The sequence below is a fragment of the Hippocampus guttulatus genome, chromosome 5 (assembly GCF_054856545.1).
Source record: "Hippocampus guttulatus isolate MCC_2025c chromosome 5, RoL_Hgut_1.0, whole genome shotgun sequence".
In the NCBI taxonomy this organism is placed as follows: Eukaryota; Metazoa; Chordata; class Actinopteri; order Syngnathiformes; family Syngnathidae; genus Hippocampus; species Hippocampus guttulatus.
In genome coordinates, this window is record NC_141265.1 from 23,245,431 (window position 1) to 23,270,644 (window position 25,214).

General features: G+C 46.5%; 1 long non-coding RNA gene across 1 annotated transcript; it reads right to left on the reverse strand.

Moving 5' to 3' along the window:
• Positions 1 to 16,311: 16,311 nt before the first annotated feature.
• LOC147205563 (uncharacterized) lies at positions 16,312 to 16,561 on the reverse strand. The gene is made up of 2 exons (XR_015100869.1): positions 16,524 to 16,561; positions 16,312 to 16,451 (listed from the first exon to the last, which is right to left on the reverse strand). It is a non-coding gene; the product is annotated as an uncharacterized LOC147205563 (long non-coding RNA).
• Positions 16,562 to 25,214: the final 8,653 nt, after the last annotated feature.

A 25,214-nucleotide genomic window follows, 5' to 3' on the forward strand; every position in this document is an offset into this window, starting at 1 on the left:
GCTACGCGCTAACGCTCCTTTCTTCTCATCGTCGGCTCCTCAAGACTTACATCCATCCAGCCGCAGACCGTTCAACAGCACCGATCTCTCCGCTGAACAAAGCGGGGCTGTGAAAAATGCTGCCCATTACAGGCGCAAGACACAAGCGCCCCGGACTGTCCAGCAACGACAGTCAAATGGCGCCGATATTCCTCCCAGTCAAAAACAGTGCTGGTATACCCATGCTGCCGAGAAGGCGCAACCACCGAGCACAGAGTCTCCTCCTTGATGAATGTCGTGGCCAAAAAATGCTGAAAAAAGTCCACATCAGGTCCACACGACGTAAACAACACAAAGTGACAAAACAAACACAAAAACAACAACAACAAAAAAGCAAGGCTCATGAGAGCACTTGCTGACGGCTGCCTACTCAGGCGCCATCTTGACTTCAAAGCCTCCTTGCCTCCTGCCGTATTTTCATTCTAAAAACAAACGATGGAATTGGTTGGCTGGTGTCTCGATGCAATCGACAAAATTTTCTCGACGAGAAGAGCAGGCAGTGGGGAGCCTGCTTGCCCCTCAGGGACATTTGCTGCCGCGTACACCCTAGATCCCTGGAGTAAGTGGAGAATGGTGTGCCTGTCAATACTGTCCGTTGAGGATGTGGAAGACATCTACATTATCGGCCTTCTGATAACAGGTTTGCTGCTGTTTGGTGTTCACAGTTTCCTGATCTATCGTAAAGTTCAACCAACGGGAGCGGCTTTATTGGAAGTGAAGAAGCTGCCTGTCTTTATGGATGGCTTAGCGCGGATGTCCAACACTCAGACCCAAGCGGTGTCTAAGCTCAACCGCAAAATGGATGCGGTTTTGGAGCGTCTTTGCAAGGTAGAGAACAACTTGGAGGAGTTGGGATCCGCGCTCACAAAAGAAATCGTGGATTCGGCTGATCGGCGCCATTGAAGAGACACAGACCACGGACTCAAGGCTGTCTGAAATTGTTGGCAGCCGTTCCCAAAACATCTGCTATCTCGACCTTTCCCCTGGAAGAACGTACGCATGGAAGCTCGTGCCCTACCATCACCCCCTCCTTCTCGGCCATCGACTGATAAGCCAGGACTGTCTCCATGAGAAGACCTTGACGTTGCAGCTGCGGCCTGACACGCACACACAACCAGACAATCACACGCGCATACACACCCCTGTCATCAACGCCTTCATTGTTCCTGGTTTTTCCCCGCGACGAGAACTGATCTGCTGAGTGCTGAAATGGACTGGCAGCTCGCCGATCGGGCCGCGTCGCGCTCCACCCCCCCACCCTCATCCATCCGCCCCCTCATTACAAGTCATGTCTTGTGACTTGTAACTGTCATATGCTTTTTTACGTGTTGGGTCTTTTTTTTCCTCTACTTAAATTATCCTCAGAAGAGGATAGTTCAAGCATGTTTTTTTCCCCTCTCCTTCCCTAGTGTTTTACTTTCTCAACTAAGATCTCGGGGCGCTGTACATGCGGCAAGTACCGACAGGCCCTTTGCACTGTATCCCATGTTCGTCATTATTTTTCATGTTTCTTGTGCAGAGCGTGCCTGTTAAGTGAATTTTTTGTTGCACGAACGTGTAATGACAATAAAGGCCAATCCAATTACAGTGAAACTCCTCTACAATGAAATCATGTTTGCAGCAGGGGCGTTTCACTGTAGCAAATTTGATCTCAGATGTAAGCACACACACACACACACACACACAAAGGTATAAAAACCTTACGCTAAATTGAGCGCTAATGAGAGAGAAGCGCTCCAGTTCGCGTAAGGTTTTTAGCCTTCGAGAGCTAACTATGGCCATCAAGGACTACGAAGCATACCGTGGGTGTTTTTAGCATGATAACAAGTAAATCATTTGAGGAAACGTTCGTTTATTTGAATGTCCGTCGAGCCATAAGCAATTTACTCTGAGCAGCTAATCTGATGCTCCGGATCTAGCTTCAGTATCTACACACATAGACAGTGAGGTCCCTCTTGGCCAATTGGAGGCCAGGATGATGTTCGGTAAGCCAATGGCAGAGCAGCTATGAGTATGTTGAGTCCAGGAAACTCGCAGCTGTGACCGAAATAAACATCGTTCACTATGTAAACCAGTGTGGTGGTTGCTGTTGCCGTTTCCGAACGAACCAGTTGAGGTCGCTGTTGGATAAGACTTCGTTGTAGTGAATGTCTTCGCGAGGCTGGAGCAGAGAAAATGATTGCGTATCACGCAACAGGGGGGTTTTCGTCGTATGGGGGCAGGAGCATGGGAATTGTGTTAATGCAAGATTTTTTCACATAAGGGGGTATTTTCACCCATGTAGGTTTCTTTCTAGAGGAGTTTCACTGTAACAGCATGTGTACTTTTGTTTCTGTGCTTCAATTGAAGTCCTAACATTGCAAAAGTGTTTGTTCAAAACAATACAAAACATCTTTATGAAACTGTATCACACAGACAGTAATGACTATAATGCATTCAATTAATTGATGTCAATGACTCAGAGAGTTTGATTCACACTTTTAGCATATTTATGATTGAAGTACGATGACATGCACCACACATATCTGCAGTGTTACACCAACTGCGTCAAACCTTAGACCTGGTTTATGCAGGTGTAAAGTTTTGTCTATTTCCAGCCACCAAATCTTCAGTGCACACGCTGAGCCTGAGGTACAAAATTGGCAGATTTTGGACAGTTTTTATTCGACTGAAACATAAAATGAAAGGGACAAGTACAATACAAAATGTGCAATACAGAATGTGTGCTGACACCCCTGTAAGCGCAATATTCTATGAAGAGTTTAATTTACTGTTTGTATTTATTAAGAAAAAGATAAGAAAACCTTTATTAGTCTCGCAATGGAGAAATTCCCAATTCACAGCAGCAAAGTTATGAAAGGAAGAAGTAGAACAACAAAATATAGGAGCTGCTGGAAAGGCAGCCACTCTCGCGGCACCATTTTGAAGTCAAAATAACAAAAATAACACAACACAACATATAGGACACAGACAGTCGTGCAATCTTCACCAATTTTCTGCATACACTTTGTTGTCTGAATCAGTTATAGATGAAAGAGGAGAGGATCAAAGTGTCCTTTCACCAGTGGATCAGAGACGTCATGCTGAAAATGTGCACACGTCTGCTACAAGCTAAGTTTTGAAAGCAAACACGAAGCTGTAGCGTCCATTGACGAAAAGAGATTAGTTCACTTCTCCTGTCCCACGTAATCCGCTTCAAACTCCAAGCCGCGACTCCCAGTTCCAAATCCGCATCGGCGCTCCGCACTAACGCTCCTTTCTACTCATTGTCAGCTCCTCAAGACTTACATCCATCCGGCCGCAGACCGTTCAACAGCACCGATCTCTCCGCTGAACAAAGGATTGTTTTTCGTGTGTTTTTGAAATGTATTCTGTTTTTAGTTTGTGCTGTGCAATTCACATTTTGTTCTGTGTCTTTATCTGCAATGTTTTTATTGAATGACAATAAATTTGAGTCTGAGTCTTTGTCTCAGTATGATTAGTTGTCTCGCAAGTGTAAACTATTAGGCAACGGGCTAAATAAGGCTTCCGTTTTTCAGTTCCATGGCCACATTTGGGGTGAGTGATAGCGTTTGATAAAATTCTAAAGAACATATTTTTCTCACATTCACAAATGTCTGACATTAGCGAGTACCATTCAGATAAATTTGACACAAGGGCACGTTCAGAAATACACTCCAAATAGTACATGCCAACCATTTGGAAACCACCCAAATACACACAACACGAGAGGGACAGCAGCTCCACAAGTGCACAAAATACCCAAAAACAAAATTTCCTAAATGGAAAATAATGTTTTTGTCCATCCATCCATTATCGAATCCACTTATCCTCACGAGGGTCGCAGGGGTTCTGGCACATATCACAGCTGTCTTCGGACAGTAGGCACAGTATACCCTTAACTGGTTGCCAACCAATTGCAGGGCACACATACAACCATTCGCGCTCACAGTCACACCTAGGGATAATTTAGAGCAGGGGTGGCCAACCAGTCAGAGAAGAAAAGCCAATTTTTTTACTGAGTTACTGCAAAGAGCCACATCATACCCTTCCTCGCGCACACGCGTGCACACACACACTCACACTCACACACTTTTTTGGCCAAAGATCGACTTTTGAAGCGACCAACTTCTCACGAACGACCCGATCGCGCACGTGTAAGCATACACACACACGCGCACACACACACACACACACACACACACACACACACACACACGCGCGCGCGCGCTACGCACTCACGCGGGTGCCCACTAGTGCACTCGTGCACATATGCACGCACACCACAATGAGCAACAGTTGGAACGGGCCGAAAATGAATGAAAGCTCAAGATACAAACAAATAAACAAACAAACTAATAATAATAATAATACATTTCATTTATAAGTGCCTTTCAAAACACTCAAGGACACTTTACAATAAAACCACAGATTAAATTATAAATAATAAAAGATGAGATGAATTTAAACTGAACATGCGATTTTAAATAGCATTTTTAATAGTTGACACCGGCAACATCGCCGTCACGAGAAGCACTAGCCGACCCAGCCAGCCTCGCCAACACGCCGAGGTCTGCGGATTGGCCGCCGTTTCTGCCGTTGTCTCTGCGTGGCCGGCGGGAGGACGACCAAAAGGAGGTGATGCCCCTGGAGCCATCGAGGTGGAATCCCCGATGAGATCCGTGGTGGATGCACCCCCGGGAAGGACTGGAGCGACGCCCGGGAAGCGGAGCCCAATAAGCCCCGCCACCGAGCACCGCAGCAGTTCCCCAATGGGCAGACGGAGGAGCGACAGCAGCGTAGCCCAGACACAGGCCCCGTCGACCCCCACCACGGGGCGCAGAGGGGTGGAGAAGGCACGGGGCCCTGTCCGACAGCCGAACAGGCAGGACGCCGCGACAGCGCGACCGAGGACAACTGTGCAACGACCGACGGTCCAAAAGCACAACGAATCGCGACAGGAGTGCAGGGACTCCCCTATGACGAGAGCAAACCGCAGAAACGACAGCAAACTGCCAGCAAAAAAAAAAAAACGCTCAAAAAAAAGAATAATTGCAGGTGAGCAGCGGCAGCCAGACACGCCAGCGTTCACTCAACCCGGAAGTGTGTGTTACCCATGTTAGATGCCATGTCAGACTTTTTTTTTTTCCCAAATCTTTTTTTCCCCCACGCATTTCCTCCTCCCACCCCTTGCGGTCGACTTGGGACCAGTTCGCTGGCTCCCGGTCGATTCTGATCGACGTATTGGGCACCGCTACCTTAAAATCAGAGGTAATTCGTTGACTAGCTTAGCACTTAGCGCCGTTGTTTGCGCATGAGCGGTGATGCACTCATCTGATTGGTTGCTCTCTATGTCAATCAAGTAACGGGATTGATGATAGGCTGACAGAGTACGTTCAGTGAAGTTGGCGCCTTGTTTGAATGGCATCGCCGCTGCCGAGGCGTTTTCGACGCTTGTCGTGTGAGAGCCCGGGAGCCGCATTGAACCAGCCAAAGAGCCGCATGCGGCTCGCGAGCCGCGGGTTGGCCACCCCTGATTTAGAGCATTCAATCATGCTACCTTGCATGTTTTTGAAATGTGGGAGGAAACCAGGGATCCTGGCGATAACCCATGCAGGCACGGGGAACACATGCAAACTCTCAACAGGGAGGGCAAGGCCGGATTCACACCTATAACCTCTGCACTGTCAGGTGGGCGTGCTAACCAGTTTACCGCTATGCTACGTTAATGTTTTTGTGAAAAAATAAATAAATTTTGAAAGTTTCCACCTAAAAAGTAATTGTCTAAATACTTCTAAATACTTCATTTCTACCCTCTGCGTCTTTTTCTGCGAGGGGTCCAGCCAAAGCTTTTGAGGGATTTCCCCCAAGCTCGGCGATCGGAAGAGGCACCCACTCCCGCCACTACACCCACAAGGATTGTGTTGTTAAACGCCCGGCCGTTGACGAACAAGACCCATATTCTGAGGGAGTTTTTCGCTTTCCAATGACTTGGATTTCCTGTGTCTGACAGAGACTTGGACAGCTACTGGTAAGTACAATGCTTTAATTGAATTGCTGCCACCTGACTGCTGCATTCCTGGACACCCCGAGGACCTCAGGTCGTGGCGGAGGAACGGTGAGTGTTTTTAAGAACAATTTCAAATGTAAACTATGCATTTTCACCACATCAACCACCAGCTTTGAAGCAACCTTCTTTGAAGTCGGTCGTGTTTTTCCGGTGCTCTGCGCTGTCATTTACTGTCCTCCTAAATACAATAAAGACTTTTTCAGCGATTTTTCAACCCTTCTTGGGGAAATCAGGCTCAGATATGATATCCTCCTAATGGAGGATTTTAATATCCATGTGTGCAGTCCGGAAAAAGAACTAGCAAAGGACTTCTTCTCGCTCTTGAGTGGTTTAGGGCCTATTTAGCTGCCTTTTTTGCTCAGTGGGACATAGATCTGACAGTCATCTGCATAACAGTTGAAGGAAATACCATGTTTCCTTAAGATGGAACCCAATGGGAGCAGAGGCAGAGGCCCCAGAATTGAGCCCTGTGGAACACCACATGACAGAGGAGCAGTACGTGACTCAGAGCAGCCAAGGCTGACATAAAAGGCTCTGTCAGCTAAATAGGACCTAAACCACTCAAGAGCGCGACCGCCAATGCTCACCAAGTGCTGCAAACTGAAGGAATCTGTTGCATATCTCGGGTGAAGAATCCAAGCAAGTAGGCACAGGGGGTTTGAGTACAGAATCGATGGTTTTAAATAGAACGCATTGGTTGTGACGGTTAGCTTGAATAAGGTCTGACAGATATTCTCTTTTGGTCTCTATTCCTGTGATCTGGTAGTTACGCCAGCAGTCTTTACAGATTTGATAAGAGCCCTGCAATTTGTCTTTTTTTCCACTTGCGTTCGGCTTAGCGACACCCCTGCCTAGCTGTGCGAGTTGTCGTTAAACCAAGGCTCAGGTTTAGGTTTTGGGAGCACAGTTTTAGAGGGCGCCACCGAATCCAGGATGGCACGGCATGATGAGTTGAACCAAGAGGTGAGTTCCTCTGTGTTAGATGAGGGTACGCCAAGGTTATTAAAGGCATCAGAGAACCGACTAGCAGTGAGAGGGTTAAAAATTTGGTGGTTGCAACTAGGAGTGGCAGATTTTACAGCAGCATGCGATAAGACTACATCAAATAAAACTGCCATGTGATCAGAAATCCCATTTTCAAGGACTTCCAGGTTTGACACCGGTAGACCATAAGCAAGGAAAAGGTCTAAAATATGTCCTTGTTCATGTGTCGGGCTGGTCACATGTTGGACAAAATTAAAAGAGTCGATAAGTCTTAAGAAGTCCTTTGCTAGTTCTTTTTCCGGACTGCACACATGGATATTAAAATCCTCCATTAGGAGGATATCATATCTGAGCCTGATTTCCCCAAGAAGGGTTGAAAAATCGCTGAAAAAGTCTTTATTGTATTTAGGAGGACAGTAAATGACAGCGCAGAGCACTGGAAAAACACGACCGACTTCAAAGAAGGTTGCTTCAAAGCTGGTGGTTGATGTGGTGAAAATGCATAGTTTACATTTGAAATTGTTCTTAAAAACACTCACCGTTCCTCCGCCACGGCCTGAGGTCCTCGGGGTGTCCAGGAATGCAGCAGTCAGGTGGCAGCAATTCAATTAAAGCATTGTACTTACCAGTAGCTGTCCAAGTCTCTGTCAGACACAGGAAATCCAAGTCATTGGAAAGCGAAAAACTCCCTCAGAATATGGGTCTTGTTCGTCAACGGCCGGGCGTTTAACAACGCAATCCTTGTGGGTGTAGTGGCGGGAGTGGGTGCCTCTTCCGATCGCCGAGCTTGGGGGAAATCCCTCAAAAGCTTTGGCTGGACCCCTCGCAGAAAAAGACGCAGAGGGTAGAAATGAAGTATTTAGAAGTATTTAGACAATTACTTTTTAGGTGGAAACTTTCAAAATGTATTTATTTTTTCACAAAAACATTAACGTAGCATAGCGGTAAACTGGTTAGCACGCCCACATGACAGTGCAGAGGTTATAGGTGTGAATCCGGCCTTGCCCTCCCTGTTGAGAGTTTGCATGTGTTCCCCGTGCCTGCATGGGTTATCGCCAGGATCCCTGGTTTCCTCCCACATTTCAAAAACATGCAAGGTAGCATGATTGAATGCTCTAAATCAGGGGTGGCCAACCCGCGGCTCGCGAGCCGCATGCGGCTCTTTGGCTGGTTCAATGCGGCTCCCGGGCTCTCACACGACAAGCGTCGAAAACGCCTCGGCAGCGGCGATGCCATTCAAACAAGGCGCCAACTTCACTGAACGTACTCTGTCAGCCTATCATCAATCCCGTTACTTGATTGACATAGAGAGCAACCAATCAGATGAGTGCATCACCGCTCATGCGCAAACAACGGCGCTAAGTGCTAAGCTAGTCAGCGAATTACCTCTGATTTTAAGGTAGCGGTGCCCAATACGTCGATCAGAATCGACCGGGAGCCAGCGAACTGGTCCCAAGTCGACCGCAAGGGGTGGGAGGAGGAAATGCGTGGGGGAAAAAAAGATTTGGGGGAAAAAAAAAGTCTGACATGGCATCTAACATGGGTAACACACACTTCCGGGTTGAGTGAACGCTAGCGCGTCTGGCTGCCGCTGCTCACCCGCAATTATTCTTTTTTTGAGCGTTTTTTTTTTTTTTGCTGGCAGTTTGCTGTCGTTTCTGCGGTTTGCTCTCGTCATAGGGGAGTCCCTGCACTCCTGTTGCGATTCGTTGTGCTTTTGTATTTCCTTCAACTGTTATGCAGATGACTGTCAGATCTATGTCCCACTGAGCAAAAAAGACACATTCTCGTTTCGGCCACTTTTATCCTGCCTGGATGATATCAAAACCTGGATGGCACAAAATTTCTTGAATTTCAATGAAAGGAAGACAGAGCTGATACTGTTTGGTCACAGTGGCCCGTGTACATCGCATCCTGTAGACTTGGGCCCCCTGTCTCCTTAAGTCAACAGTCTCAAACTTGGGTCTTAAACTGGACAGTGAATTTAAAGTAGACCGGCATATTGGTGCCATTGTTAAATCCAGCTTCTTTCATCTTAGACAGCTGGCTAAAGTAAAACCTCTCCTTTCCCATGAGCACCTTGAGACAGTATTCATGCCTTCGTCACATCCCCGCTTGATTACTGCAATGCACTTTGCTTTGGAGTCAGCCAATCCTCCATTAAGCATCTCCAGCTGGTCCAGAATTTGCTGCTCGCCTCTTGACTGGTACTCGAAAGAGGGAGCACATAACTCCTACTCTGGCATCCCTTCACTGGCTCCCCATACATTTTAGAGTTATTTTCAAGATCCTCTTATTTGTTTTCAAATCTCTGAATAATCTCGCGCCACCTTACCTCTCTGAGCTCATCCGCCCCTACACACCTGCCCGGCGCCTCAGGTCTGCGGACCAGACATTATTAGAAGTACCAAGAACTAAGCGGAGGCTCAGAGGGGATCAAACCTTTTCCATTGCTGGTCCCTCTCTCTGGAATGACCTCCCACTGAACATTCGGCAAGCCCCCTCGCTGCCCATCTTTAAAACCCACCTCAAAACTCACTTGTATTCTTTGGCATTTGACTCAGCATGACTCAGATTTGATCTTAGTTTTACCGTTTGGTGCTTTCTACCATCATTATTACTGATTTATTGCTTTACTGTTGTATATGTTAGTTGTTCCATGTACAGCACTTTGTATGCAGCGATGGCTGTTTGAAAGTGCTCTATAAATACAGTTGACTTGAGTTCTAGATATTGTATACTTACAACCTAAAAAAAGTATAGTTAGAGAGAGAGAGAGAGAGAGAGAGAGAGAGAGAGAGAGAGAGAGAGTGATATTCAGGAAATAAGAGAAGTGGAGAAACTGTTGACCACAAACGCTTCCTGAATCCAGACTGTAAAGCCTTTTAGCACGACCTGCATCGTGATCTTGTTACAAAACATGCCACCACAACGTCAAGAGAAAGACTGCAGCCTTCCCTGGGGCGCCGCTCCTCTGACTCCAGAATGGCTGAGCGATAAGTCTGTCTCAGACCTCCCTGCGTCTGATCAAACACCACTCCGTGCGCAGCATGGGCTGTTGTTCCAAAATAATAAGCATAACACTCTATTCTGTTATAATCTTTTAAAGAGAGAAATGTTTGATACAACTGTTATGTTACACCTCATTAAAGATGGATATAATGTGTAATTTGTGTTTACACTGTATATATACAGTACACTCAAATGTAAAGAAGAGGCAATTTTCATTATTATTATTCCCATGATTATTATTATTTATTTATTTATTTTTAATTACTGGTTAGCACGTTGACTTCACAGTGCAGAGGTCAGTGGCGGGCCGTGCATTTCAACCTTAGGCCTTCAGTGACGTCACATACATGAACACAATACAGTATAGGCTCGTCAAGCAGCACTTAATTTCAGGAGCATTTAAAACCATCAAGTGTGCATTCACAATTAAGAGCAGGAAACTAAATTTATAGATATTGTCAAAAATAAAAAGATGATTTAAAAATACTCAATAAAACGCCACCCAAATTACGCTGTGTGATCTTAAACAAGTCTGTCCAATACATTGCGCAATGTCGCAGTTTCATATAAGACACCAACTAAACAATAACAAAACAAACTATTCTTTGAAAATAAAGTCAACAGATGATTTGCATTTTGAGAATCGGCTATACAACAGCAAATAACTGACGATGTTGAGCAGCTGAGATTGAACGAACTTTAGTGCACGAAGGTGACTACAATGCGCCATTATAAATTGCAGGTGAGCAGTTTTATTTGATACATTTTTGTATCTTTGACATTTTATTTCGTTACCATTAGTTTAATACTAATGAAATAAAATGACAAGAAGAAATGTAAAATAAAATTCATTTACTCACCAATGTAGTGCCTGTTCACTGAGCTGCACATCTACGCGAGTGTCCCCAAACATTTTTAAACGCACTGTAGTTTGTAAGTGCCCAGCCGTGCTCTGATGTTTCCTTGCTGCCTTGGTAAAACAACTTAAATGGGTAAATCCAGTGTGGCTCCAAACACCAAATCAGTCCGTTGCAAGCAATCGGCATTCCCAGCAGTACAATTTGCAGCGTTTCTCAGAGGCTGTGCGCCACGGGTACCGTTCATAATTGCTCGTCTGAAAATGACGGACAAACCCTTTTCCTTGCTGGGACAGGCTAGCTAGCGCAGGAGTTGGGCGACCTCTACGCACAATATCCAGCTTTTCGTGGAAGGTCCGTCTTGAAAATTGTGTGAAAAGTAGTTCTGCTACCAGATCAAGGTCTTCTTCTTCGGCCATTTTGGGTTAAAATGCAGTGATAGCTCCCTTTAGCAGGCGCTAATCCAATCACCGAACGCGCACGTCCAGTCTCAATGTAAGGCATTCTAGCTGGCCCTGGTGCGCAGACTCGTGATCTGATTGGCTATTGCAATCTGACTGTGCCCGTTCATTCACAGCGCACAGGGGCCTGGTCTGTTTAATCTGAAGGCCCAGAGCAAGTTTAATTTACCTGGCAACACAAACTGGCTGAAATATGATTGGTTAAACTCTCTACCATAATTAATAAATTATTTATCGAGTGGCTTTCAATGTTATTTAAAATAACATTGAAAGCCACTCAACTAAGTGGAAATAATATGACGTAAAGAATACAGAGAATAATTTTGTTTACATATTTATGAAAATAAAATAACATGAATTAAATTTATGTTATTGTATGAATGTTTAGGCCAGCAGAGAAGGCCTTGCTGGCCCTGAGGGCCCGCCACTGTCCAGAAGATCAAAAGTGCTTGCTGAGACAGCCTTGTTTTGCAATCATTCATTAGGGCAGATCATCCATACATCCATTCATTTTTTATCCACTTATCTTCACAAGGGTCGCGGGCATGCTGGAGCCTATCCCAGCTGTCTAATATGAATATTTTTGCTTTGATTTTAATCCACACTAAGGCATACTGTTAACCAGGTTGTAATATGAAAAATACCGGAAATTGTTAGTATCTTTATTTCACATTTGTGTAGTTTCTTAGACATCAAGGTCATAGTATCCGCATAACTGAATCGTGGCAACTCTCACCTGGGGGTGGTCACAGTCAGGTTGTTGTTGTCTGGTGTGGCTTCATCTGCCTTGCAAACTGGTCGTTCACCTGCCTGCTAAAAACATCTCATTCGTAGTGACTGTTCCGATGGAGTGGTACAATCTTTGGGTGAAAGCAGATGATAGGTGATGCTGCAAAACCTCTCCTCTGATTAGAGAAGGCCTTTCTAATTTGACCACAAAAAAAAAACCTCTTTCACTCCTCTTTAAACCTGCAGTCCTCCTTGTATAAAATGTTGACATAGATGTACTCAAGTCAATGTTAAAATTCTTTCGACATAGGGTCGCTAAACACATTCCATCAATAGATTGGTTGAAAGAGATTTGTCTTTTTTCAAAGTACACCTACAATCACAAAATATTGGTTGTACATGTATTTGTTATCCTTTGTTAAATAGTAGTAGACAAAGGTTAACAACTGCAATTTAAGGAACATAAACAGTAGACAAAATGTCCCACATCATCACAAAGTGCTGTCCAGCAACTGAAAAACATTGTTGTAAGCATACAATTTTCATAAAATTTGACAAATTTTTTTCCCCCCGCGACGTGATCTGATCTGCGGAGCGCACAGGGACCGTGCAGCTGGTCGGACGGGCCGCATCGCGCTCCCCCCCCGCCCCCTTCCCATCCATCTGCCCCCTCATTACAGTGCTAAGCGATGAGCTAGTCAGTTTGATGTTTTTCTTTGCTCTGTAAATTTGGTGAGCAGATATTGTCTGGATTATACAATGCATCTTGATCTAGTCTGCAGACTTTTTGTCTGCAGACTAGATATTGAGATCACTCTTTAATCAGATATCCAATCCTGCCATTTAATTTCAAGATTGCTCCTGAGTGATTGATGGCAATTTTTAGCTTGCTGTTTGATATCAAACATGGCGAACCGAATTGAGAGTACTCAAGCTTTTCAAAGTGACCCAGTGTTTGGTCCAGGTTGTTTTCATTCAATCAAGGGAGACCCACAGCCTCGTTGAGAATACAGCCATTGAGGGCAATTGCAGACCCAGATATAAAATGCAGGTGCATCCCTTGGATCGTCTTTGAATGCATCTTAAGAGTTTGGGAAACAAGGTCATTCAAGCAGCTCATCATCTCTATCCTCTAGTGTCTGAGCAGGTCAAATATAATAAAGGATGAATAATTTCGTTTCCTATGAAAACAGCTGAAGATAAATTTTGGGCTGGCCAATTTTGTGGTCGCTTTCTGTCACTGCAGCTCCCTTAGTAATGAATTATTCTGCATCTGTGCTGATCCAATTTGAAGGCAACTGAAATTTTTTGGGGGGAAAATTCAGCATAAATGTAAAAAATATTTATAAATGCTTGTTTCATCCTGTCAATTGTGACAGCATCATACAAACTCAATTCCAATTAAGTCGGGACATTATGTTAAAGTGTCACCGACATGAAATTCTCCTTTTGTTTTTTCATAAATATGCATTCCCCAAAGTTGTGGGGAAAACGACCCATGTTTCCCTTGCTTATGGCTGTTTGTATCAACATAGTTCAAACAGCACACGTTTTCTGTGGTCTGATGAGTCCACATTTTCAAATTGTTCACGAAAATTGTGGACATGTGTCGTCGCTTTGTAGTAAAACAATGTGGGTACTAGTTTGACCAGCCTTCAATCCAGGCCTGTCTCTCATTGAAAATGTATGGCGCATTAACAAGCATAAAACATGAAAACCCCCTTCTCTTGAACAGTTTAAAGGTATACATCAGGTAATAATGGGAAATAATTCCACCGAGAAAGCTTCAACAATTAGTGTCTTTGTTTCCAAATGTTTCTTGAATGTTAAAAAAAAAGTGATATCCTTTTATAAACTAAATTACAATGAAGTTGGAACATTGAGTCAAACATGAACAAAAACCGAATATAGTGATTTGCAAATCATGTTCAACCTATATTTAATTAAATACACTTCAAAGCCAAGATATTGAATGCTCCAACTGATAATCTATTGGGTTTTTGTTTTATTTTGTTGTTGCAAAAAAAATCATTAATTTAGAATTTTATGGCTGATACACAAAGCTGGGACAAGGGTCATGCTTACCACTGTGTTACATCTTTAAGTTCAAGTTCAAGGCAACTTTATTGTCAAATGTGCTCTATCTGCAACATACAGCACAGATGAAATTTATTTCCTCTCAACCACAGGAGAGAGAGGAGCCGCTGCGGGTGCCTGCACGGCCATCAAAATAAAATCTTGTACACAGTACATATTTGCCAGCTGGTGGTGACCTAGAAACTTTTTGACGATGTCCTGGGCCCCAATAAAAAGACCTGAATTTACAAATGTTCACTGTTGGCTACAAAGCGCACCACTTCATATGTAAATGTAGCCATTGCTTGATGAATAGTGGCGGTGGGCAGTGGGGAATGGAGGGATAAGGCATGTTCAGTTGTAAATGTGACCCTTACCTCAGGATCAAAAAACAAAGAGTCACATTGTAGGGATGGATGAAAGGATTCTTCCAGTTATTCAGGCACAAAACAAGAACATAAATACAATGTGATGTCAAATAAATAAATGGGAAAGGCTTTGTGGAGGAAAAATGTCCATCCACACTGCCTCGTTTGTTTAAAAAAAATGTTGACACTGAACTGCAGAGGTGCATTTTTCAGCACATTTACTAGCATTCTGTGGAAGTTAGTCAAATGCTGTCCAATCAGCACGAATTAAATATCTTGCCAATGTGTAGCTGACAGTACTATTGTGAGCAAGAAGGCTGTTGAAAATGCAAAGCTGTTGGAGGGCACCTTGCTCGGCCAGCGAGCAGGTGAAGCAGCCCTTCTTCATTATTATTTCTCATACCCCCTCGACCAACAGTCCCATTCTGAGCCGAGCGAAGCCAGACACTCACTCACTCACTCACTGGTAATTGTAAATATGTTTGGATTTTGTTTTGTTACATAATTCTATTATTTTTATGATTTTTAAAAATATAATTTTTAAACTCAAAATAAAAAGCATTGTTGATCTTTGTGAAGTGATCAAACAACAGGTTTCCTTCAAGTGACTCAGCTGTCGTGCACCAGTAATGGCCTGATTTACATAACAACAGCATCTGTTCTTACCTGTGGATAGATTCATTCATCTTCCGAACCGCTTCATCAAGAATTAGCTAAATGTGTTTAGGTCGCAATGACCTTCTTCGGGTTCCCACAGATGGATAGGGAAAAATGATCAGAGTGAACCTGAAATTGGTATTCTAGTGATAACACTAGCATGAGCAAACAAACGAGAAAAGATCACTCGCTGTTAGTGCCTTGGATGTACAGTTTGAACTTTTGGTAGGCATATGACTGTCTTGTGGTGTTATAACCACACGTTGTTTTGGATTTCAGAGGTTTGGCTTCCCATAAAATGGAACTTTATTCTTTTGGAGTTCTTACTTATTGTGTCATGACATTATTTTCGTGGATTACATGTGTTTGTCATGATTTTCTGAGACATCCCTCCCCCCCTCCCCTTGGATAGTGTCTCTGAACCATTGAGTCTAAAAAATGTACTACCTTTGACTAGACGAAAGATGCATTGTCAATTTATGACGACACTCACCTCTGACTTGTGAGGTGGTTTGGGTTGTCCATGTAGAGAAGAGCTAATTGGAATGAACTCACTGAGGTCAGGGTTCAAAATATTGACTTGATACATTAACATGTGTTGTGGTAAATACAGTAGGTTTTTCCAGGTCACAGGTTTTTCCAAAATACTGTATTCATTATCCATCAATTATTGGCTCGCACTCTTTATGACGCCCTTAACTCATTGAATACCACCCCTTTTCACTGGAGCAAGCCCCTAAATCCCTCACATTTTACAGAATTTTGACTGATTTGCAAGGCCCACAGAATTTTCTGTTCTATGAAACGAAAGGTGAGACTCTCTTCTTTCAGCAGAAAAAAAGTTTGTTTCTATCTTTCTCCGTTCGTTGGCAATCAGCATTAGAAAACTGCTAAGTTTTATGGAAAAGGCCGATTTTCTGCAGAAATCCAGAGAAAATGAGCTTTTTGTAAAAGCATGCATTTCAAGCATCATTTGAAGTTTTACACAATTTTTTGCTTTTGTGGCAGCTCAAATACCTCAATAATGTGTTCCTCCTACAAAAGAACATTCCAAATAATGTTTTTGTAGCAAAATAATTTATTTGCACACAACAAAACTATTGAACTATGAACAAAAGTGCAGCTGTGGAGAAGATGGTTTTTGGCTTCCATCCAGTTTGTCACCATCGATTCATCCCACCACGTCCAGATGCACGACCTATAAATTATAGAAACATAAAAAGTTGCAAATATATCTTGCTGCAGAGTGAGGTAGAATAATTTTATTTACCTTTCTTTCCACCACCAAAGCGAGGAGTCGTCATCTTTCGGCTTCTGGTTGGACAATCTGTAATGGATAGAAGTATGTACAATTACCACACTTTTATTTTTCTATTTTTTTTATTGTTGCTTTCCACTTACATTTCAACATCTCTCACACACACACACATATACATGCTCGCACACTGCTATTTACACCATTCATTCCACATTGCTCAGCATCCAATTTGAAATGAAATGATATATGAATTTAACACTAGTGGTTTTAACAGAGCTGAGCGGACCAAATGTGTCCTGGTTTTTTTTCCATCCATCCATCCATCATCTACCGCTTATCCGGGGCCGGGTCGCGGGGGCAACAGCTTTAGCAGGGAAGCCCAGACTTCCCTCTCCCTAGCTACTTCTTCCAGCTCTCCCCGGGGGATCCCGAGACGTTCCCAGGCCAGCTGGGTGACATAGTCTCTCCAGCGTGTCCTGGGTCTTCCTCGGGGTCTCCTCCCGGTGGGACATGCCCGGAACACCTCACCAGGGAGGCGCTCAGGAGGCATCCGAATCAGATGCCCAAGCCACCTCATCTGGCTCCTCTCGATGTGGAGGAGAAGCGGCTCGACTCTGAGCCCCTCCCGGATGACCGAGCTTCTCACCTTATCTCTAAGGGAGAGCCCGGACACCCTGCGGAGAAAACTCATTTCGGCCGCTTGTAACCGGGATCTCGTTCTTTCGGTCACGACCCATAGCTCGTGACCATAGATGAGGGTTGGAACATAGATCGACCGGTAAATTGAGAGCTTCGCCCTTGGGCTCAGCTCCTTCTTCACCACGACAGACCGATACAACGTCCGCATCACAGCAGACGCTGCACCGATCCGCCTGTCGATCTCTCGCTCCCTCCTGCCCCCACTCGTGAACAAGACCCCAAGATACTTGAACTCCTCCACTTGGGGCAAGATCTCCTCCCCGACCCGGAGGGAGCACTCCACCCTTTTCCGACTGCGGACCATGGTTTCAGATTTGGAGGTGCGGATTTTCATCCCAACCGCTTCACACTCGGCTGCGAAACGCTCCAGTGAGAGTTGGAGAGCCCTGCTTGAAGGAGCCAACAGTACCACACCATCTGCAAAAAGCAGAGATGCAATACTGAGGCCACCAAAACGGACCCCCTCAACGCTTCGGCTGCGCCTAGAAATTCTGTCCATAAAGGTTATGAACAGAATCGGCGACAAAGGGCAGCCTTGGCGGAGTCCTACCCTCACTGGAAACGATTCCGACTTACTGCCGGCAATGCGAACCAAACTCTGACATCGGTGGTATAGTGACCGAACCGCCCGTATCAGGGGGTTCGGTACGCCATACCCACGAAGCACCCCCCACAGAACTCCCCGAGGGACACGGTCAAACGCCTTCTCCAAGTCCACAAAACACATGTAGACTGGTTGGCGAATTCCCACATACCCTCGAGGACCCTGCTAAGGGTGTAGAGCTGGTCCACTGTTCCACGGCCGGGACGAAAACCACACTGCTCCTCCTCAATCTGAGGCTCGACTTCCTGATGGACCCTCCTCTCCAGCACCCCTGAATAGACCTTACCAGGGAGGCTGAGGAGTGTGATCCCTCTGTAGTTGAAACACACCCTCCGGTCCCCCTTTTTAAAAAGAGGGACTACCACCCCGGTCTGCCAATCCAGAGGCACTCTCCCTGTTGACCACGCGATGTTGCAGAGGCGTGTCAACCAGGACAGCCCCACAACATCCAGAGCCTTGAGGAACTCTGGGCGGATCTCATCCACCCCTGGGGCCTTGCCACCGAGGAGCTTTTTAACCACATCGGTGACTTCAACCACAGAGATAGGAGAGCCCACCTCAGAGTCCCCAGGCTCTGCTTCCTCCAAGGAAGGCGTGTTGGTGGAGTTGAGGAGGTCTTCGAAGTACTCTGCCACCGGTTCACAACGTCCCGAGTCGAAGTCAGCAGCGCCCCATCTCCACTGTACACAGTGTTAGTGGTGCACTGCTTCCCCCTCCTGAGACGTCGGATGGTGGACCAGAATTTCCTCGAAGCCGTCGGCTTCCATGGCCTCACCGAACTCTTCCCACGCTGTGGTTTTTGCCTCGGCGACCACCGAAGCTGCGTTCCGCTTGGCCAGTCGATACCCATCAGCTGCCTCTGGGGTCCCACAGGCCATAAAGGCTCGATAGGACTCCTTCTTCAGCTTGACGGCATCCCTTACTGCTGGTGTCCACCAGCGAGTACGGGGGTTGCCGCCACGACAGGCACCAACCACCTTACGGCCAGAACTCAGATTGGCCGCCTCAACAATAGAGGCACGGAACATGGTCCACTCGGGCTCAATGTCCCCCGCCTCCCCCGGAACATGGGAAAAGCTCTGTCGGAGGTGGGAGTTGAAACTCCTTCTGACAGAGGATTCCGCCAGACGCTCCCAACAAACCCTCACAATACGTTTGGGTCTGCCAGGACGGACCGGCATCTTCCCCCACCATCGGAGCCTACTCACCACCAGGTGGTGATCAGTTGACAGCTCCGCCCCTCTCTTCACCCGAGTGTCCAGAACATGCGGCCGCAAATCCGATGATACAACTACAAAGTCGATCATCGAACTGCGTTCTAGGGTGTCCTGGTGCCAAGTGCACATATGGACACCCTTATGTTTGAACAAGGTGTTCGTTATGGACAAGCCGTGGCGAGCACAGAAGTCCAATAACAAAACACCACTCGAGTTCTGATCGGGGGGGCCGTTCCTCCCAATCACGCCCCTCCAGGTCTCACTGTCATTGCCCACGTGAGCATTGAAGTCCCCCAGCAGAACAAGGGAGTCCCCAGCAGGAGTACTCTCCAGCACACCCTTCAAGGACTCCAAAAAGGGTGGGTATGCTGAGCTGCTGTTTGGTGCATATGCACAAACAACAGTCAGGACTCGTCCACCCACCCGAAGGCGGAGGGAGGCAACCCTCTCGTCTACCGGTGTGAACCCCAATGTACAGGCACTGAGCCGGGGGGCAATGAGTATGCCCACACCTGCTCTGCGCCTCTCACCGTGAGCAACTCCAGAGTGGAAGAGAGTCCAACCCCTCTCGAGAGAACTGGTACCAGAACCCAGGCTGTGTGTGGAGGCAAGTCCGACTATATCCAGTCGGAAATTCTCTGCCTCACACACCAGCTCGGGCTCCTTCCCTGCCAGAGAGGTGACATTCCATGTCCCAAGAGCTAGCTTCTGCAGCCGAGGATCGGACCGCCAGGGTCCCCACCTTTGGCTGCCGCCCAGCTCACATTGCACCCGACCCCTTTGGCCCCTCTCATGGGTGGTGAGCCCATGGGAAGGGGGACCCACGTTACCTCTTCGGGCTGTGCCCGGCCGGGCCCCATGGGTGTAGGCCCGGCCACCAGGCGCTTGCCAACGAGCCCCACCTCCAGGCCTGGCTCCAGAGGGGGGCCCCGGTGACCCGCATCCGGGCAAGGGAAAACTTGGTCCATATATTTTTCATCATAAGGGTCTTTGAGCCGTGCTTTGTCTGGCCCCTCACCTAGAACCTGTTTGCCATGGGTGACCCTGCCAGGGGCATAAAGCCCCAGACAACTTAGCTCCTAGGATCATTGGGACACACAAACCCCTCCACCCCGGTAAGGTGACGACTCATGGAGGGCTGTTTTTTTTTGTTTTGTTTTTTTAAAACCTATGGCGACATGCAAGTCAGCGCATATTTTCATCCACATCTACAAGACGCATCAACCGTACATAAATGATTAGTGTTACTGGCAACTTCATAGTACAGCGGGGAATGTAGCGGTACATAAAAGTGACTGAGGAGGCATAAGAAGTGATCAAGTTTTGAATGGGAACTTGCAAGCTAGTCAGCAGTTACCTCCTCGTTCCAGCGGCTCTGGCGAGGACTCTCAGCTGCTTTCCATTATGTCCGAAGGCACATATTCGTCCGACATATCGGGATCCAAATCGCTCTCCAATTCATCGTTTTCGCCGTCGTCATTATGAGACGATTCCAAAGAATCGCTGACGTGTGCCCGGCGTCGGCCCTGCGAAGCAATGCAGCCTCTTTGCCGTCATCGCTGGAAGTCGCCGGGGAGATGATTTGTGGGCGATGTGGGGCATCGGGAGGCACAAAATGCTCTGCCAAGCGATGATCGCTGACGTGGAGCAAGTTCATCTTCATCAGATGAACTCGAAACTCGGCGTGAGCGATGCGGGCCGCGTGTAGCACGCCATGTTTGTGCAGGCCGACGTTCGTTTGACGGGTGCCGCTTTCGATTAGTAACCGAAGCGTCATTTTCTCTTCCACACAAACACCATCTCCTTTGTTGTTTTGTTTCGAGGACGCTTTTATACCGAAAAAAAATCATTTTTAGTTAGTTATTTCCTTTTATCCATCGTTGCTAGTTGCTAATGTTCCAATCCACTATCCACATACGCCCCTCCTTCACTGTACGCCCTTTCTACTACTTCTGCGGCGTGATCCTGGTTGATTTTTGCACCACTGCCACCCGATGGCCATTTATTTGCTATTTAACATTGCCGTCAAGCCTAATCCTGTGGTGAGAAGTTGCATCGGACTCTCTTGCACCCTCCCCCATGAAAACACGTGATTGACGTATTAATACGTCATGGGGAGGGAACGGCTATGCGCTAATTGACGTATTTATACGTCAAAGGGTGTAAATAAGTTAAAGGCAAGAAGCCCAAACACACTGTTGACTGGACTGAAAGCAGGGTCAGGGCTTTTATGGACACTAAAGCAGCTTTGGCACGAGCTACGATGCTGGCCCCATCCCTCCTTTTCTGCCCCTGTGGCACTGACCACGGATGCTTCGGACTATGCGGTGGGGGCGGTGTTTGAACAGTTGGTGGACGGTACCTGGCAGCCTCTCCCCTTTTTCAGTAGGCAGTTACGCCTCCCTGAGCGGAAGTACAGTACTTTCGACCGTGAACTGCTTGGGATGTACCTCGCCGTCCACCATTTTCGACACATGCTGGAAGGCCGCCGGTTTACAGTTTACGTCGACCACAAACCGTTGACCTTCGCCATGTCCAAGGCCGCAGAACCATGGTCCGCCCGACAGCAACGCCAGCTGTCCTATGTCTCCGAGTTTACCACAGACATTCAACACGTGGCGGGGAAAGACAACTGTGTTGCTGACTGCCTCTCCAGAGCCAGGGCTGGAGCGGTCCACCTGGGTCTCAACTACTGCAGTATGGCGAAGGACCAGGCTTCCGACACGACAGTGCAGCAGTGCCGGTCGTCCACTACAGGTTTGCAGCTGAGGGACATGGTCTTTGGCAGCTCCGGCATCACTTTGCTCTGTGACGTCTCCACAGGCACCCCTCGGCCTGTGGTTCCCTTGAGCTGGCGACGCCCGGTTTTCGATGCTGTCCATGGACTCTCTCACCCGGGGACCAAGGCCTCTCAAAGACTGGTGGCAGCCAAGTTCGTGTGGCACGGCCTGAGGAAGGATGTCAGAGATTGGGCTCGTGCCTGCGAACGTTTCCACCGGTCGATGAAGGCTGCTCTTCATGCCACTTTGAAGGATGGCAACTGGATTGACAGACTCCCGTGGGTCATGCTGGGCATCAGGACGGCGCCTAAGGAGGATCTCCGGTCTTCCTCTGCGGAGCTCGTTTATGGCCAGCCTCTGCGGGTGCCTGGGGATTTTGTGCCGACTGCTTCGACTCCTTGGTCGGCCACGGTACAACGCTCCACCCTCTTGGACAATGCCAGGCTCTTTGCCCCGCTGCCCACTTCCTGCCACGGTGTACCAGGTTCTCACGTGCCCAAGGACCTCCTGTCAGCTGGTTAAGTGTTCATTCGCGTTGATGGGCACAGAGGGCCCTTGCGCCCTCCTTATGAGGGCCCCTTCCGGGTTTTGGAGGCAGGACAGAAACATTTTGTCATTGACATGGGGGGTAAACCCGAGCGGGTCTCGGTGGACCGCCTTAAGCCAGCTCACTTGGACTTGGCCGGGCCGGTTGAAGTGGCTCGCCCGCCGAGGCGGGGTCATCCTCCTACCGGACGCTTGTCTCCTAGCCTTCTCCCCTCTGACCCCTTCCCCGTGACTTCCCCGTCTCCAGTTTCTCCTGTTCCTCCGCGACCGGCCCCTGAGGATGCGCTTCCTCACTCCCCGGTGCTGCGTAGCCGTTACGGCCGCCGGATTCGCCCCCCACGACTTGTACTTTAGAGTGTCTATTTTTGTTGGGTTGAATTCTGGGGGGACGTGTGTAGTGACTTCTATGTACATAATTCACCACCAACTGCAAACGTGTGAATGCAATGTTTCATATGCTTGTCAGAGAGTTCACGATCATTTGGTAACGGGGTAGAAATAATTGCAGTCCCTCTAAGGACCGCCATGTTAGTCTGCTTGTTTCTATGGAAACTGACTTTCGGCGGGTCTCGTGTTGCGCGGGAAGTTTTTTGGTGTGCTAATAAAAAAACGACACACTCTCTCGGAGTGCGAACGTGAGAAATTGTCGCTTTCTTTGAGGTTCTACAATTTCCACAATATCCAGTAAATGAGAACAATAGGTTTATGAAAATCATGGCTGTGTCACCAACTGTGAATGCAGAGACTGTTCATGAACTTTTTGATTATTCATCTGGAAAATCCCAAATGTCCTCGATGCTGTTGCTCCGACTTAAAACAAAGACCATTTCATGTCGATCCCTTGGAGGTGCACTATGAGCGTAATGAGTTTGAAATTAAAGTGAAGCGAAAGTTGAAAAACGAACTCCCAAGTTCATTTGGACCTTTACAGACAATGTCTTTGTAATTTCAGCAGTTAGTAAACAACACATTTCTGAAATCATTAGTGAGAACCTAACCAATACATGCACCCGCTTTGCTGTGGTCGACGAGCTCACAAGTCCCCCAAATCAAATAGCGCCAAAACTCCTCTCATTTAGTATCATTTGATATTATTCCAAATCATTCCACAGTTTTTCATTCAGCCGCTCAACCTTCAAATCCAATTCCTTCAGAAATTGCATTCTGTCGTTGTTTTTTATTGTTTTAAATGTTTATTTTAATCGGTTTTGTTTGATTTTATTTTCAGCTGTGTGTTTTTGAATGCTTTTTAAATAAAGATTAGTTGATTGTTATTTGGACTACTACGACGACTACTAGTACTACTACTACTACTACTACGACTACTACAACTATGAATGTACCATAACATGTAGCGTGTAGTATGTAATTTGTCCTACGGTCATTTATTGCGTTCAATCACAAACTTCTGCTTGAAAAAGGTTCTCCAAAAATCCCACGGTCATACCTGCTTTCAAATGTTGTTATTTTACCTTTGATTTATAACTTAATAGCCAAAGCAACTACAATTAGTACAGCAGCTGTTTTTAGTTGAAAAAGTTTTCATGTGAAAGAACAAAACTGTAAATTAAATACTTGTCCTGTGGGAACAACTCCCGAGCAAGCATTGATGATGCAAGCACTGTGCACATCATTGCACTTTGGAATTCAGATCTTCCTCATCAACATCAAACCTATTTGAGCAGGAAACTGTCAGTGTACAAATGATGTTCAGACTTCTGCTCTGATGCCCCTTCTTAGTGATACGGTTTCTCAAACTGCTATTCTTTTTTTTTTCTCATGGCCAACAGCCACAGGTAAGATTAATGATCGTGTGTGACCAAAGCCCATAACACGATGTGACATTTAGAGAAGGCTAAAAAGCAAAGACTTAAATACGGCAATTTTCAAAGGTCAGCTATTTGGAGGCAGAAGGGAATGTAGCTCGTTGGTAAAAACATAAAGATTATAAATTACTTTCATACAAACTATCTATAATTTCTGAATGATGGTGAGCTTTACAAAGAGTATCCATTCATATCTTGATACATGGGACCATTATTGAAGCAAAACCATTCACAATGGTGTGTATGTGTGTGTGTGTGTGTGTGTGTGTGTGTGTGTGCGCGTGTGTATATATATATACACTGTAAATGGGCTACTGGAACAAAGCGGAGATGGGTGAGATGGCTCTGTTGGAATGCTACTACTCAAGCAACCCTAGTCAGAGGGGTTACATGCAGAGAATGTGGGCTAAATGGTTACTTCGAAACCCACAGTCACGGTTGACCACGAAACAACTAGTAGCTCAGTGTTCCAACATCCACAAACGGCAACTGCTGTCACAACTTGAGATTGATGAGGTACAACACAGGTTCCATGGTGAAGGGCCCCAGGCTGCCAGATCAGAGGAGGAGGTCATACCAGAGATTGGGAGGCAAGCCCCAATGAATGCAGATGATGAGATTGGGAGGCCAGCCCCAATGAATGAAATGAGCGAGGCAGCAACTGACCTGAAAGCTAAGATCATGGCGAGAATGACAGCTGGGCAACCTAGACCTTTTTTTTTTTTTTCTGCTTGGCTCTCGACGAAGGCCGACGCTTTTTGCACAGCTCCTGCCCTCCCCCGCACCCTCTCTCTGCTCGCCACTTAGTCTTTGTGCTGTCTTTGTCTAACTTTTCCTAGCCTCCTACCGTATTTTCATCCGAAGAACTAACCATGGAATTAGTTGGCTGGTCTCTCGATACAATCGACAAAATTTTTTCGACGAAAAGAGCAGGCAGTGGGGAGCCTGCTTGCCCTCCAGGAACATTTGCTGCCGGATACGCCCTCGATCCATGGAGAAAGTGGAGACCGGTGTGCCTGGCAATACTGTCC